The following is a 13,564-nucleotide window of genomic DNA, read 5'->3' on the forward strand; positions in this document are numbered from 1 at the left end:
GGGGGGTGGGGTGAGTATGGCTGAGGTGATGTGCGGAGATTGGCGGCGCAACTTTTCAGTCTACAACGGGACCTCCTCAGCATGCAGTACTCCCCTCTTAAACTCTCCATCACCTCCTTTAAAGACCGGGTCCTAAAGAGGGGCGATGTCTGCTTGGTAGTGGGTGGGAATTCTATAGCCATTGAGTCATCCGGCCTAGCTGCTGAGACTTATAAAGCCTACCCATACGGTGATATTGTGAGCAGTAGAAGACGTCTTTTTAATTTGTCTCGGTGCATTCGTGACGATCGACATCCCGTCGGAAGTGCCATCCTGAGGAAACCCCCGAGTTTCCCCACAGCGAACGTACCATACGTAGCCACCCTCATTACCCAGTTTAACTATGGGTACTCTTACGATAACGATAGTGATGGGAAGCTTCGATCGTATGTGGAAACTTCAAAAGATACTCATTTTGCCGTAAATCTACAAAATGATACTACCGAGGCCCGCATTTTCAACTTTAAGAGGTGTCTAAATGAACTGGAACAGTATGCAGTGGAAAAGAAAAATGATAGTATAAAAATTTTCGCTGTACCTATTGGAATTGGGCGGTCTGGTCGTGCTGATCCAATATGGATGCAGTACTATTTGCCTGAGTTGGAGAATTCAGCGAGGAAGATGGCTGGAAGTGGTAAACAGCTTATTTTATTAGCCACTGAAAAATGTACGTTACCCACAGAATTGGGAAACTTGGAAAGGTATTCACTCGCGGCAGCGAAGGATTTACCGGCTAGTGCTTCTATTTGATTAATTTCAAAGTTCTTTTTTATTTCATTGAAAAAAAAGTTATAGGGTGTATCATTTTTCACTTCTAAGTTTGACTAAATGTACTCTTCATTCTGCGAATGAGATTTTTATTTTCTCGTATTCTACTTTTTAAAAATAGTAATAAAGTAGACCATTTTGTTTTTATGTTTGGATGATGTAATTCTCATCTGCGAATGAGAGGATTTCATTTTCTTATATTTTGTTTTTCTCTCTTTGAAAAAAGAAAACAAAAATATCTTGTATTTTTATGTTTATGTAATTCCCTTTCAGTGGCTTGGAATAATTATGTAAGTGTCTTTGAACTCTAATGTACCCTTTCTGCGAATGAAACGATTTTTTTCATTTCAGATATTTTACCAGTCAAAAAATAGTTATAAACTGTGTCATGCTGTACTTTTATCTTTGGGTTATGTAATCCCCATTCGGGGATAATTATGTAATAGTGACTTCTTTAATAAAAAGTCTTACTGTCTTTTGGTTTAAATATACCCAACACAAGTAGAATACTTTCAGTCATTTCTTAGCCACAATGGGTGGCGAAAGCCATATCGTAACACTGACCTCTCTGGGTAATAGGGATATTTTCCCTGAAAATAATGCAGGTAACTTTACAAATAAGCTTCAGAATAGTATAAATTTAGATCATAATTTGGAGCATGAAGTAGCTCTCCTCAATATTCATTACCCCAATGAAATATACGGCCTCGTCAGTGGTGAAGTTGATTCCGGAATAGAAATAATTATTACAAAGGTGCGGATATCCGTAGGGGGTGAGCCCACTATTACGTCACGTACAGAGGAAACCTAGAAGCCTAGATTAAGCATTCTATCCACTGATGCTGACTATATGGTATCCAGTATAAATGAAGACATAACATACGCTTTGAAGAACGTCCTACCGGTCGAATTTTATAAGGAAAATATACCTGCGACAGGTCTAAAGTATGACTAACAGAGAGCCAGAGTTCTAATCAAGTTCACAAAGAGACAGGAAACAAGAGAGACAATTTATCGAAAAGGTCCTATTCAGGCCGTAAAATTAAAATTTGGAAAAAAAATTGGAGCAACTTTGGGTTTTAATACAGACAAACCTTATCAAATTTTTGAAACCACCACAGGGGAACCTATCATTAAGTCGCATAATCTGCTGGCGTCTTTCCCACCCTCCCCAACATCCGGGGTAGACTTTGTTCTTGTTTATTCGGATATTGTTGAAAGATCTTATTTCGGGGGTAAGAAAGTTAATATATTAGACAGCTTTAGTATGTGGGGTAGTAAAACGCGGGGGTATCATAATTACGTGTATTATCCCTTAGGGACAAAGGAATTGGATGCAATATCAATCCGCTTGACTGATCAAGAAGGACGAGCAATACACCTTCGTGAGGATAGTAGCATAATATGCATTCTTCATATTAGGCCGAAGCAGAAAACAATATAAAAGCAAGTACCCAAGCACTTAGGTTTATTCCGGAGCGAGGCGCCATGAGGGTAGCGTTTATCCCTCCCTCTCCCGAGGAGTTCAGTATCATATTTACTAGTGACCCCATAAAACTTCAACGTGGAGGGTCTCTAGGGGATATTGAGATATTTAGAGCCCCCAGGCGTTCGCAACAGGGCGGTGGAATATTTAGCCTATTAGCTGGACTGGCAAAAAGAGTCGCACCCTTTGTAGCAAAAGCCGTCTTACCGTCGGCCTTAGAATTTGGGCAAAATGTTATAGGTGATTTACAACAGGGAACTAAAGATTTCAGGTCTAGTCTTAAACAAAGGGGGGTAGAGGCGCTAAAATCGACTGGGCGACGCATCGTTTCTGGCGGGGGAAAGAAAAGGAAAAAAGTTAAAAGAAATGGCAAGAGAAGAGAAAATAAAAAGAAAATCCTTCGTAGGAATTTAGGATATAAAGACGTGTTTAGCGCGATGTAATTTAGTTCCTGTAAATAAGTGCGTGAGCAAAGACATTTACAATGGCATCTGCTGCTCCGAGAATTGCTGGGCATGTGGGGAATGAATTACCTACATCCCATTTTACCGCTGGCGTCGTAGATAGTTTTCCGAGGCCCAACCGGATGCGGATAGTAGAGACATCAGTGACTGATCGTCAGACGTCTTTTATTCTCCCTACTAATCTTACCTCGGGAGGGGCTATCACTGATCGCTATCTCGAATTTCGCATCAATGGCATAGAAGGAACTCTAATTGATTTAGCGAGTCTAGCTATAGAACTTCATTTAAAAGTTACGGCCCCGGATGGAAGTGCGTTGGGTGATGACACAGATGTTATCTTCGTCAATGCTTTGGCGAATACAATCTTTAAGTCAAGTCAGGTTTATATTGGAGAAAGACTTGTAGAATCAAATCCCCATTTCAATTACTGGTCTTTTATAAAGTTATTAACTACTGCTAAATCCCACACTGTGAAAACAATTGGACGTCTTGGATATCTTTTCCAGGATTACAAGGGAACTTCCATTTCAAATGTACTTCCGGCTGATTATTTTACAAAATTGAACAAAATGGAAAAGGAGTGGGTGACTAAGGGAAAAAGAGAAGGACTGCATATCATTCACCCACTTATGCTCGATGTGGCCTCTGTAGATGAATATTTGATGGATAATATCGACGTTCGTATCAAGTTGGAATTAGCCCCGAATGCGTGGTTCATTAATTCCACCGCAACTATCGACGAATTTAAATTTAATCTCCAAGAAGCTAGACTGCACGTTGATAAAGTTATCCTAAGACCACCGGCTTTACTGGCACTCCATCGGGCACTTTCGAATCCTAATAGTTCCGTGGAAACTGTCTTTAATAAAACACTTTACAGGACGTACGCGTTAGCTCCTAATCAGACTCAGGCAACGTTGGATTTCCCTTTCAATAAGGTCATACCCGAAAAATTATACCTCGCCATTGTTAATATGGAGAGCTTTAATGGTGTATTGAATAGAAATCCCATTTATTTCGGTCATAATAATTTAAGTCATATAGGAGTAACGCTAAATGGATCCACTTTATACGACATAAGGTCGCAATTCCCAGAAAATTATTCCCATCTTTACTACGAGACATTAAAATCTCTAGGGTTAACTTATGATCATCTAATTCATTTTGATTGCTACGATCGTGGACGGACGGTAATTGCATTCAACTTCAAACCCGAAATTGCATTAATGGATACTCTCGAGGTAGAGAAAAATGGGGACTTGAGGATTAATTTAACGTTTGATCGTCAGATTAACGAAAATAGGATTATTTTATTGTTTGGAGAAACCCAGGGTGTTATAACCATCGATCAAAACCGGAATGTGTATTGCGACGTCAGGACGTAAGACATAAAATTTTTCCTAGGGATTCTTTCAGCGTGAATACTCTGGCTGTCATAAATGAACACCCATTTATGTAAGATTTTCATACAAGTAGGTAAAAAATATCCGCTGTTTTCATGAGGGGATATTTTTAAAGGAAGTTTTTCTTAATAATAAACAAAAACACTGTTACAGGTATTTTTAGAATAAGTGTGTGTGTGTGTGTGTGTGTGTGTGTGTGTGTGTTTTAAGAGGGTGGGAGTGTTGGGAGTTCACTGCCCCGCTTTCCATATCATTATTTGGTGAAAATATATTAACGGAGAGGGTTAAATGACCAAGTAGTTGTACCCTGGAAGTGGTATGGGTGAGGTGTAAGATGAATACCAGGGATATAGAATTTGCTTTGAGGAATAAACTCGGTAATAAGGCGCACTTTTATGGATGCGTATCCAGTGATTATTTGGCTGGGTTCAAGATACCCTTGACAAGACCTAAGTCAATTATACTTATTGCAAATACGCTTGCTTCTTACCAACATCGCAAAGTGGGGCACTGGGTCGTTTTTATTATCCAGAAGTCCCCATTTCAAAACATCATCTTTTACGACCCTTTAGGTTTACCGCCTGAAGAACATTCGACGTATTTTACCGAATTTTTACGAAGGCATTCCAACATGAAGTGCTTTGCCAATGATGTACGGGTGCAAAATTACAATTCGTCTCTGTGTGCGTTTCATTGCTTATATTTCACACACAGTGTAACTTTAAACGGAGTGTGTGGAGCCATTAGGAAACTGAGGGAACATTTATCTCCATCCAATTTAAAGGAAAATGATGTCACTGTATTACTTTATTATCTTTTACATCAGTCGTCCATGTATGTATATCTGGCGTCACACCAAGCCAGAATTATCAATGGAGATTTGTGAGTTGCAAAAACGACGTAATTAAAGCCGATCCGCTTTAGTTATGTAATATCAAAATATCCTGTATGGTTACTGAAATGTTTCCTAAAAATAAACTAATATTAAGTAGTACGTGTTTCTTTTATCATCCTCCCACGTATTTTGGTGTGTGTGTGTGTGTGTGTGTGTGTGTGCGTATGATCTCATCTTAGACCCAATCCCAAAATATTTTGCTTTTGTTTTTATTATTATTATTATTATTATTATTATTATTATTATTATTATTATTATTATTATCTAATTTAAAGGAAATGCTGTCGAGGTTTTACTTTAATATCTTTTACATTTTAACACTCGTCCATGTATGTATGTCTGTTCCTAATAAAAAACAATATTAAGTACTACGTATTTTTTATTATCCGCCCATGTATTTTCTTATGTAAGAGTATGAAGCCACCAGTTGGAAGGCCAACCACATTCTCCGAAGGGGTAGAGAGAGAGAGAGAGAGAGAGAGAGAGAGAGAGAGAGAGAGAGAATGTTTTTTTTTTGTCTTCATTGGAAGTTAGGCTGTCTGTATAAGTTGGAAGGTCAACCACATTCTCTGAAGGGGCGTGGTTAGCCCTAACTACGGGTGGAGAACGGAAGGCGAAGGGTTAGACCTGTGACCGGAGGGGAATGGGACTCGGGCGGATTGGGACAGGTGCTATTATTCTTATTATTTTTATGATTATTATTTTGGATAATAATAATAATATTAATAATAATAATAGTATGATAATTATGTTTGCAAACAAATTCCCTTTAAGAGCAGCACACTATGTTTACGTTCTCAAGGTTGGGTAAACAGTTCCTGGACACGTATAAACACGTATAAACACGTATAAACACGTACGTATGTCATTACGAAGAGTAGACTGATAATAACAAATGGTTACGTCCTCAATGTTTTGTAAACAAATTCCCTTTAATAAAGACACAGTTTCCGGTCACGTACATACCCTACGACCTACAAATCAATGTTTGTAAACAATCCCTTTAATAGTAACACACTATGTTTACGTCCTCAAGGTTAGGTGAACAGTTCCTCGACACCTATAAACACGTACGTACGTCCTTACGAAGAGTAGACTGATAATAACAAATGGGTACGTCCTCAATGTTTTGTAAACAAATTCCCTTTAATAAAGTCACAGTTCCGGTCATGTACCCTACGACCTTCAAATCAATGTTTGTAAACAAAAACTTATACCCACCGTCACGTACATATGTCATAACGTACCCTACGACCTTCAAATCAATGTTTGTAAACAAAAACTTATACCCCACCGCCACGTACATATCTCATTACGTACCGAACGACCTTCAAATCAATGTTTGTAAACAAAAAACTTTAAATAATACTACACTTCGTACCCAGTGACCTTCGCCGGGTACAGAGTTACTTCCGGGTGAGCCGCTATGGCCATACCCTTCATTTCCGGTGAGCCGATATGGCCATTTTATGACTACTCAGAACCACTTTCTTCTTTCCAATCCACAAAAGGAGAGGTAAAATCTTCGGATAGGAGTATATTCCAATCTTTATGGTTTCTACATATATCATTTATTCTTTCTATTATTATGCCAAAATCCTTAGTATTTGCGGGTCTGTAAATTACAATATTCACTAGTTTTTCATATTCAAATTCTACCGCAATCAATTCACATTATATATAGCTGTATTTTTCACAGACTTTTCCCTGATTTATATCTCTTCCATATATTGCGGTTCCCCCTTGAATCCTATTTCTTCTGTCTGATCTATATGTTTGGAAACCCTTTATCTGGTCATCACTGCCAGTCTCTTGGCAATACTATGTTTCACTTATATTTAATATATCTATTTTTTCAATTTGGGTTAGATCTTCTAAGAACTCTATTTTCCTTTTAGAGTTACTCGTGACTAAACCCTGTGCATTCATCACTATTATGGTTTGTGTTTCAGCCCCATTATCTAATATTGTTAATATGGATTTTCCCATGCTTCTTTCCTGTTCTGATATGATGTTGTTTTCTTCATTTCCATGAATTCTACCATTAAAAAATCCAACTTTTCTTTTATATTTACTCTTTTGCCTTCATATTTATTTTTGTGTGTATACTTGCAATTATCCCCATATCTGCAACAACCCCTGGCATTATAGATGCATCCTTTCTTGTTGGGCTCTAAATGTGCATGTTTGGGTTGAGAGGCATCATATCTAGGGGCCTTTTGTGCATAGCGCTGTATATACTCGGCTTGCTTTTTAGTTTCTTTTTTGGTTTAATTTTTGCTTTCATTTTTCTTTTCTGTTTGCTGAGTTTTCTTACTTTCATAAATATGCATATTTACCATATATTTCATAATTATGGCATATCTTTGGATGCTTGTAGTAGCATATTTCGCCAAATCTGCAATTCCCTCTTTTCAGCAAATTGCAGAATATATCTTTCTTTCTGTTTTTTTTATCTTGTTCTTGCTCTTCCTTAAAAGTATGTAGAGTCTCTTGATTATATTATTTGTGTCTATCTGATAATTTATTTCTTCTTAAGTATGTTGTTGGATGGCATCATAAGTTATATCAATGATTTCCTCTGCATCCTTACACATATCCTGTTCATTCTTCTTCTTCTTCTTCTTCTTCTTCTTCTTCTTCTTCTTCTTCTTCTTCTTCTTTATCTTCAACTATTTGCAGATTTAGTTGCGACTTGATTATATTTTCTATCCAGACTAAGCATGTTGAGCAGAATGCCTTTGTGTCTCTATTTTTTATTTTTTGCAGTATTTCAGCACATGTAGGGTGTGTTGGAACATGACAGGCATCGCATTTTCTAATAAGTTATTGAGTACTATTAATGGAATACCATATCTTGCATGTATTGCACCATTTTGGAATTCTTTTTCCCGATGCACCAATCAGCATATTCACCATATTGAACTTCTTATTGTTCTTTGATGGAATGTATTGATTGATGTAAACTTTCTTTACAAATCTCTTTATCACTTGGATCTTCTTTGGAATGTCTTTATTATTTTGTTGATGCTTTCCGGAGATTTGCTCCAGTTTGTTGGATCATATTGTTTCAGTATGTCTGCAAATATTTTTCCGTGTGACGGTGCCGAGTGAGGGTTGTGAACTCAAAGGCAGGATGCAATCAACTGAGTTGTTTATTAAGGAACACTCTTTGTATACAAAACCTCAAGGCAACATGACATAACATGTTCGAGAGACAGACAATGTTCGGAGCAAAACAAGAGACATGATCATTCAGGTTCTTTTTAGTGCGAGGGAAGAGCGCAGATACAAGCATGATATATACAAAATAATTATGTACAATTGTGTGACACACGGTTGGTACATGGCTCCCCCCCTAAAAATGACATACTTTACATGTTAAATAGGGCGCCCTGATCTAGAGAGGCGAACTGTAGGCGGGTCATCTGGCAGAAGATAAGCAGGTTTTAGATGATCGATGGAGACCCAGTCTCCTTTGCCCTGAATGTTTAGTAGGAATGCTTTTGGACTGCGTCGTATCACAAGGAAAGGGCCCGTGTTAGAGGGCGTTAGTGGTGGCTTGCTAGTGTCGTTGCGCAGGAAGATGTGCGTTGCAGAGTGCAAGTCCGTTAGTATGTGATGCTTCGCTGGGGGCTTGTAAGTATGGCGGCACGGAGTAAATTTTCCCACGACGTAACGTATGCGCTGGAGATCGTTGGAGGAGGTTGTAGAAGGAAAAAATTCGGCAGGGACGACCAACGTGTCGCCATACACCATTTCAGCTGCCGAGACGTCGAGGGCGTCTTTAGGAGTGGTTTTAGTCCCAGGAGGACCAGGGAAGCTGAGTAAACCAGTTGCAATCCTTGCAGCGGGACATCAAAGCTACTTTGAGGGTGCGATGAAAACGTTCAACCATTCCATTGGCAGCGGGGTTGTAGGCCGTTGTCTGATGTAGGGTGATTCCCAGGAGATTCGCTAATGACGTCCACAATTGAGAGGTGAAAGTGGTTCCCCTGTCAGAAGTAATTTGCTCAGGGATACCGAATCTTGAAATCCATCCAGAGAGTAAGGCCAATGTACAGGAGGCGGACGTTGCAGTTTCCATGGGAATGGCTTCAGGCCAACGAGTGGAGCGTTCGATGACGGTAAACAGGTAACGATGTCCTTGTGATGTGGGTAGGGGGCCTACAACGTCGACGTGAATGTGTGCAAAACGACGCTGAGGTCGAGGAAAGGTGCCCACTCCTGAATCCGTGTGTCGATGTACTTTGGAAGTTTGGCAAGAAGTACAGGCGCTGACCCAATCCTTAGCATCCTTAGAAATGCTGTGCCAAATGAACTTTGCCTTCAGCAGCTGTGCAGTAGAACGGCACGAGGGATGTGGAAGGCTGTGAATGAAATCAAACACCTGTCGGCGCATGGGAGCAGGAATCCAAGGTCGTGGTCTACCAGTACTGACGTCACAGAGGAAGGTGGTGTTGAAGTCTTTGATGGGAAAATCTTCCCAATGGGAGGACGTGCAGGATGTCCTACAAGCTTGATACTCTGGATCGTGTCGTTGGGCTTCAGCCAGGGCATTGTAATCCAATCCCAGTTGAACGGCAGCCAACGTGTTTCTTGACAAGGCATCGGCAACGGGATTCATTTTCCCAGGGAGGTATTGGAGGGTGCAATTGTATTCAGCCACGGCGGAGAGATGTCGGCGTTGACGGGCGGACCAGGCGTCAGACTGTCGAGTGAAGGCGTGCACCAGAGGCATGTGGTCTGTGCGAATGACGAAGGGCGTACCTTCTAAGAAATGACGAAAGGGACGGACAGCCAAGTGCACCGCCAGCAATTCTCGATCGAAGGTAGAATAACCCAATTCTGCCCTCGGACAGATTTCTGCTGAAGAAGGCCAATGGCCGGGGCGAGCCTTTGACCACCTGCTCGAGTACTGCACCAATAGCGACGTCGCTGGAATCGGTGGAGAGAAGGAGAGGGGCGTGTGGGATAGGAAAAGTGAGAGCCGCAGCAGTTGATAGGGCCTTCTTTGCATTGCAGAAGGCTGCTTCTTGAAGGGGACCCCACTTCAGGTCCTTTGGCTTGCCCTTGAGGGAGGTGTAGAGGGGAGCAAGAGTGGCGGCAATGGCTGGCAGAAAACGGTGATAATAGTTGATCATGCCCAAGAATTCCTGCAGAGCCTTGACTGTCAACGACACTTCGCTGGCGCCAAAGGTACACTTGTCGTACTGGACTACAAGGCCGTTTTGTTGCAGGCGGTCGAGCACGATGCGCAGGTGACGGAGGTGTTCCTCTTTTGAGGAGGAGAACACAAGTATGTCATCCACATAACATACACAGAAAGGGAGGTCCCCTAAGATGCCATCCATGAGACGTTGAAACGTTGCCCCAGCATTACGAAGGCTAAAACAGGAGTAATTGAAGGTGTATGTACCAAACGGAGTGGTGATGGCGGTCTTGGGAATGTCTTCTGGGTTCATAGGCACCTGATAATACCCATTTCAGGAGGTCGAGCGTAGAGAAAACCTTCGCTTTGTGCAGGTAGGAGGTCACGTCGGCAATGTTTGGGAGGGGGTAGTGACCCGGTTTTGTTTGCATGTTTAGGCGCCTGTAGTCCCCGCACGGACGGAGGGAGCCGTCTTTCTTCAGAACAACGTGTAAGGGTGACGACCATGGGCTGGAGGCCTTTTGGCAAAGGCCCATTTCCTCCATTTCGGCGAACGTCTGTTTGGCGGCTGCCAATCGTTCCGGTGCCAGACGTCAAAATTTTGCAAAGACTGGGGTCCCATCGTCTTGATATTGTGATAAATACCGAGATTGGCAGGAACCGTAGGCGTTTGGCGAAGTTCTGGACAGAAAACTTCCGGGTACTACGTGAGGAGGTGGGCGTAGGGGTCCGTGGGTGCGCTGATGTGGAGAGCGAGGTTAGAGGGGGCGGGTTGAAGAGGTGTCGACAAGTACGAGTCTGCGTTGACCAATCGTTGGTGGGCGACATCGACCAGAAGGTGGAAATGAGAGAGGAAATCCGCACCGAGGATTGGCATTGTGACGACAGCAACGAGAAACTTCCAATTGAATTTACCGTTTCCGAACGATAATGTGAGGTTCTCGTAACCGTAGGTGGGTATCGCAGATCTGTTGGCCGCTACCAAGCGGACGTCGGCAGATGTAGACAGACTACGTCGTGCCTTGAAGAGTTTCCTTGGCAAAAGAGAACTACAAGCACCCGAGTCTACCAAAAATCGCACCCCCGTTCCTGCATCCTGTAAAAAGAAAAGATTAGAAACATGGGAGCCCACCGCCATAAGCGATGGCCTACTTACACATTTTTTGGCCACTGACAATCCTTGGCACATTTCTTCGCGGTTGCCCCGAATCTGAAGTGGTAGTAGCTAAACTGCGGCGGATGGAAGGTAGTAGGTGGCTGTAGAAGTCGTTCGTTGGGGCGCGAGCGATCGGTGGGTGGTGGGCGGCTTTGTCGCCGCTTCGGCACGTCACGGGGTAGGCGTGTATGTCCTACGGCATTCATGTCAGCTTCGGTTGACATTTAATAGGCATCCTCGTCGTCAGGGGTGGAGGCGTTGATGGAGGTCTTGAAGTGGCTGTCCATAAGGACATCGGCTTTGGTCATCAAGTCCTTTATGGGTAAACTATCGACATCGGGTATGGCAGCGCGTACAGGTTCGGGTAAACGGCGCATCCAAAGGGCACGAAGTAGGTTCACCTCACGAGGAGAGCCGTCTGCGGCAGGTTGAAGGCGAGCGATACTGGTCATTTCCCTGAGGGCAAGCGAAGCCCTTTGGTCCCCCAACGGTTGTTGTGAGAGATGAAAAATCTTTGCTATACGGGCGGCTGGCGACGGCGAGCACTGCTGCAGAAGGTATGTTTTGAGGGCGTCATACGCTATTGGGGTGTCTCCTTGTTCACAAAACCAGTCGGATATATCTGGGAAGGTGTCCTCGGGTATTGCCACGAGAACATAATCCGCTTTGGTGGTTGAGCGAGTCACGCCCCTGATACAAAACTGGACTTCTGCGCGCTGAAACTAAGCAAACGCCTCTCCGCTGGCGAACGGTGAAAGTTTCAATGGGGCACCCGCAGCACCAACTGCTGTAGTAGAGTCCGTCATAGTACCAACGATGGAGGGGCGAGGGAGGTGGGGGTGGAAGGCAGTGGGAGCGAGTCGACTTCCGGGGTCACCAATGTGACGGTGCCGAGTGAGGGTTGTGAACTCAACAGAGTTGTTTATTAAGGAACACTCTTCTTTATATACAAAACCTCAAGGCAACAGGACATAACATGTTCGAGATACAAACAATGTTCAGAGCAAAACCGGAGACATGATCATTCAGGTTCTTTTTAGTGCGAGGGAATAGCGCAGATAAAAGCATAATATATACAAAATAATTATGTACAATTGTGTGACACACGGTTGGTACATCCGTCACACTGGTTGGAGTTACTAGCGACCTCTGTTAAAAGACAGTCGAGTTCTTGTTTCGCCAACTCATGGAATTTACTTTTGCTGATTGCAGCAATGTCCCTCCAAGCTTTGCCTGTATTATAGAGCGCCATCATGATCAGATTTTTAGTAATTCACGAGATAACTATCCTATGCCAACGTTTTATCCCACTTTTCCGACCTCAAACTAATCATATATATATATATATATATATGGATATATATATATATATATATATCCATATATATATATATATATATATTATATATATATATATATATATACATGAAAGGGATATATATATATATATATATATACATATATATATATATATGTATATATATATATATATATATGTATATACATATATATATATATGTATATATATATATATATATATATCCCTTTCAAAAAGAGATGAAAAGGTTTGCACCGCATCACATTGATTAGCAAAGTTATACTAGTTTGGAGCATCCATTCTAGGTTGGTTCGGTACGAGACATCAAAAAAAAAAAAAAAATAATAATAATAATATTATATCCATCATCACCAATCTGCAGTGAGTAGCGTGTTGATGAAATCTGGCCAAATCCCAGAAATGTATATTACAACCCCATCTCGAACCCCAGTCATCAGCGGCAGTGGAACAACTGTTCAATGGGTCAGGCAGCTTTATTCTATTACATTGAATCTTAAAAATCTCTGGAATAAAAGAGGTCACCTTTCGAAACTAAACATTAAAACATACAATGCCAGGACAATGTCAAGAGAAGAAGATCCTGCTGTGTTAATAGAAGACCAGAATTATATAAATTGTGATAAATTAGGATTGAATGGAATTGGAAGACCTGGGGAATCCTATATAAGATTAAAAGAGGAACAAAGAAAATGGAGTGGATTTTCATGGAAGAGTTTCATAGTACTAGTTATATATTTTCTGGATTAATTGTCGAACCTAATAAGAAGTATGGCTGGCTCAGTATGATTACGAGGTTTTATGTTGCAAACAAAATGTGTCTATGGAAGCAAAGTTACGCATAAGTATTATAAAAACGGATAGA

This window comes from Palaemon carinicauda, chromosome 23 (genome assembly GCF_036898095.1).
Source record: "Palaemon carinicauda isolate YSFRI2023 chromosome 23, ASM3689809v2, whole genome shotgun sequence".
Taxonomy (NCBI): domain Eukaryota; kingdom Metazoa; phylum Arthropoda; class Malacostraca; order Decapoda; family Palaemonidae; genus Palaemon; species Palaemon carinicauda.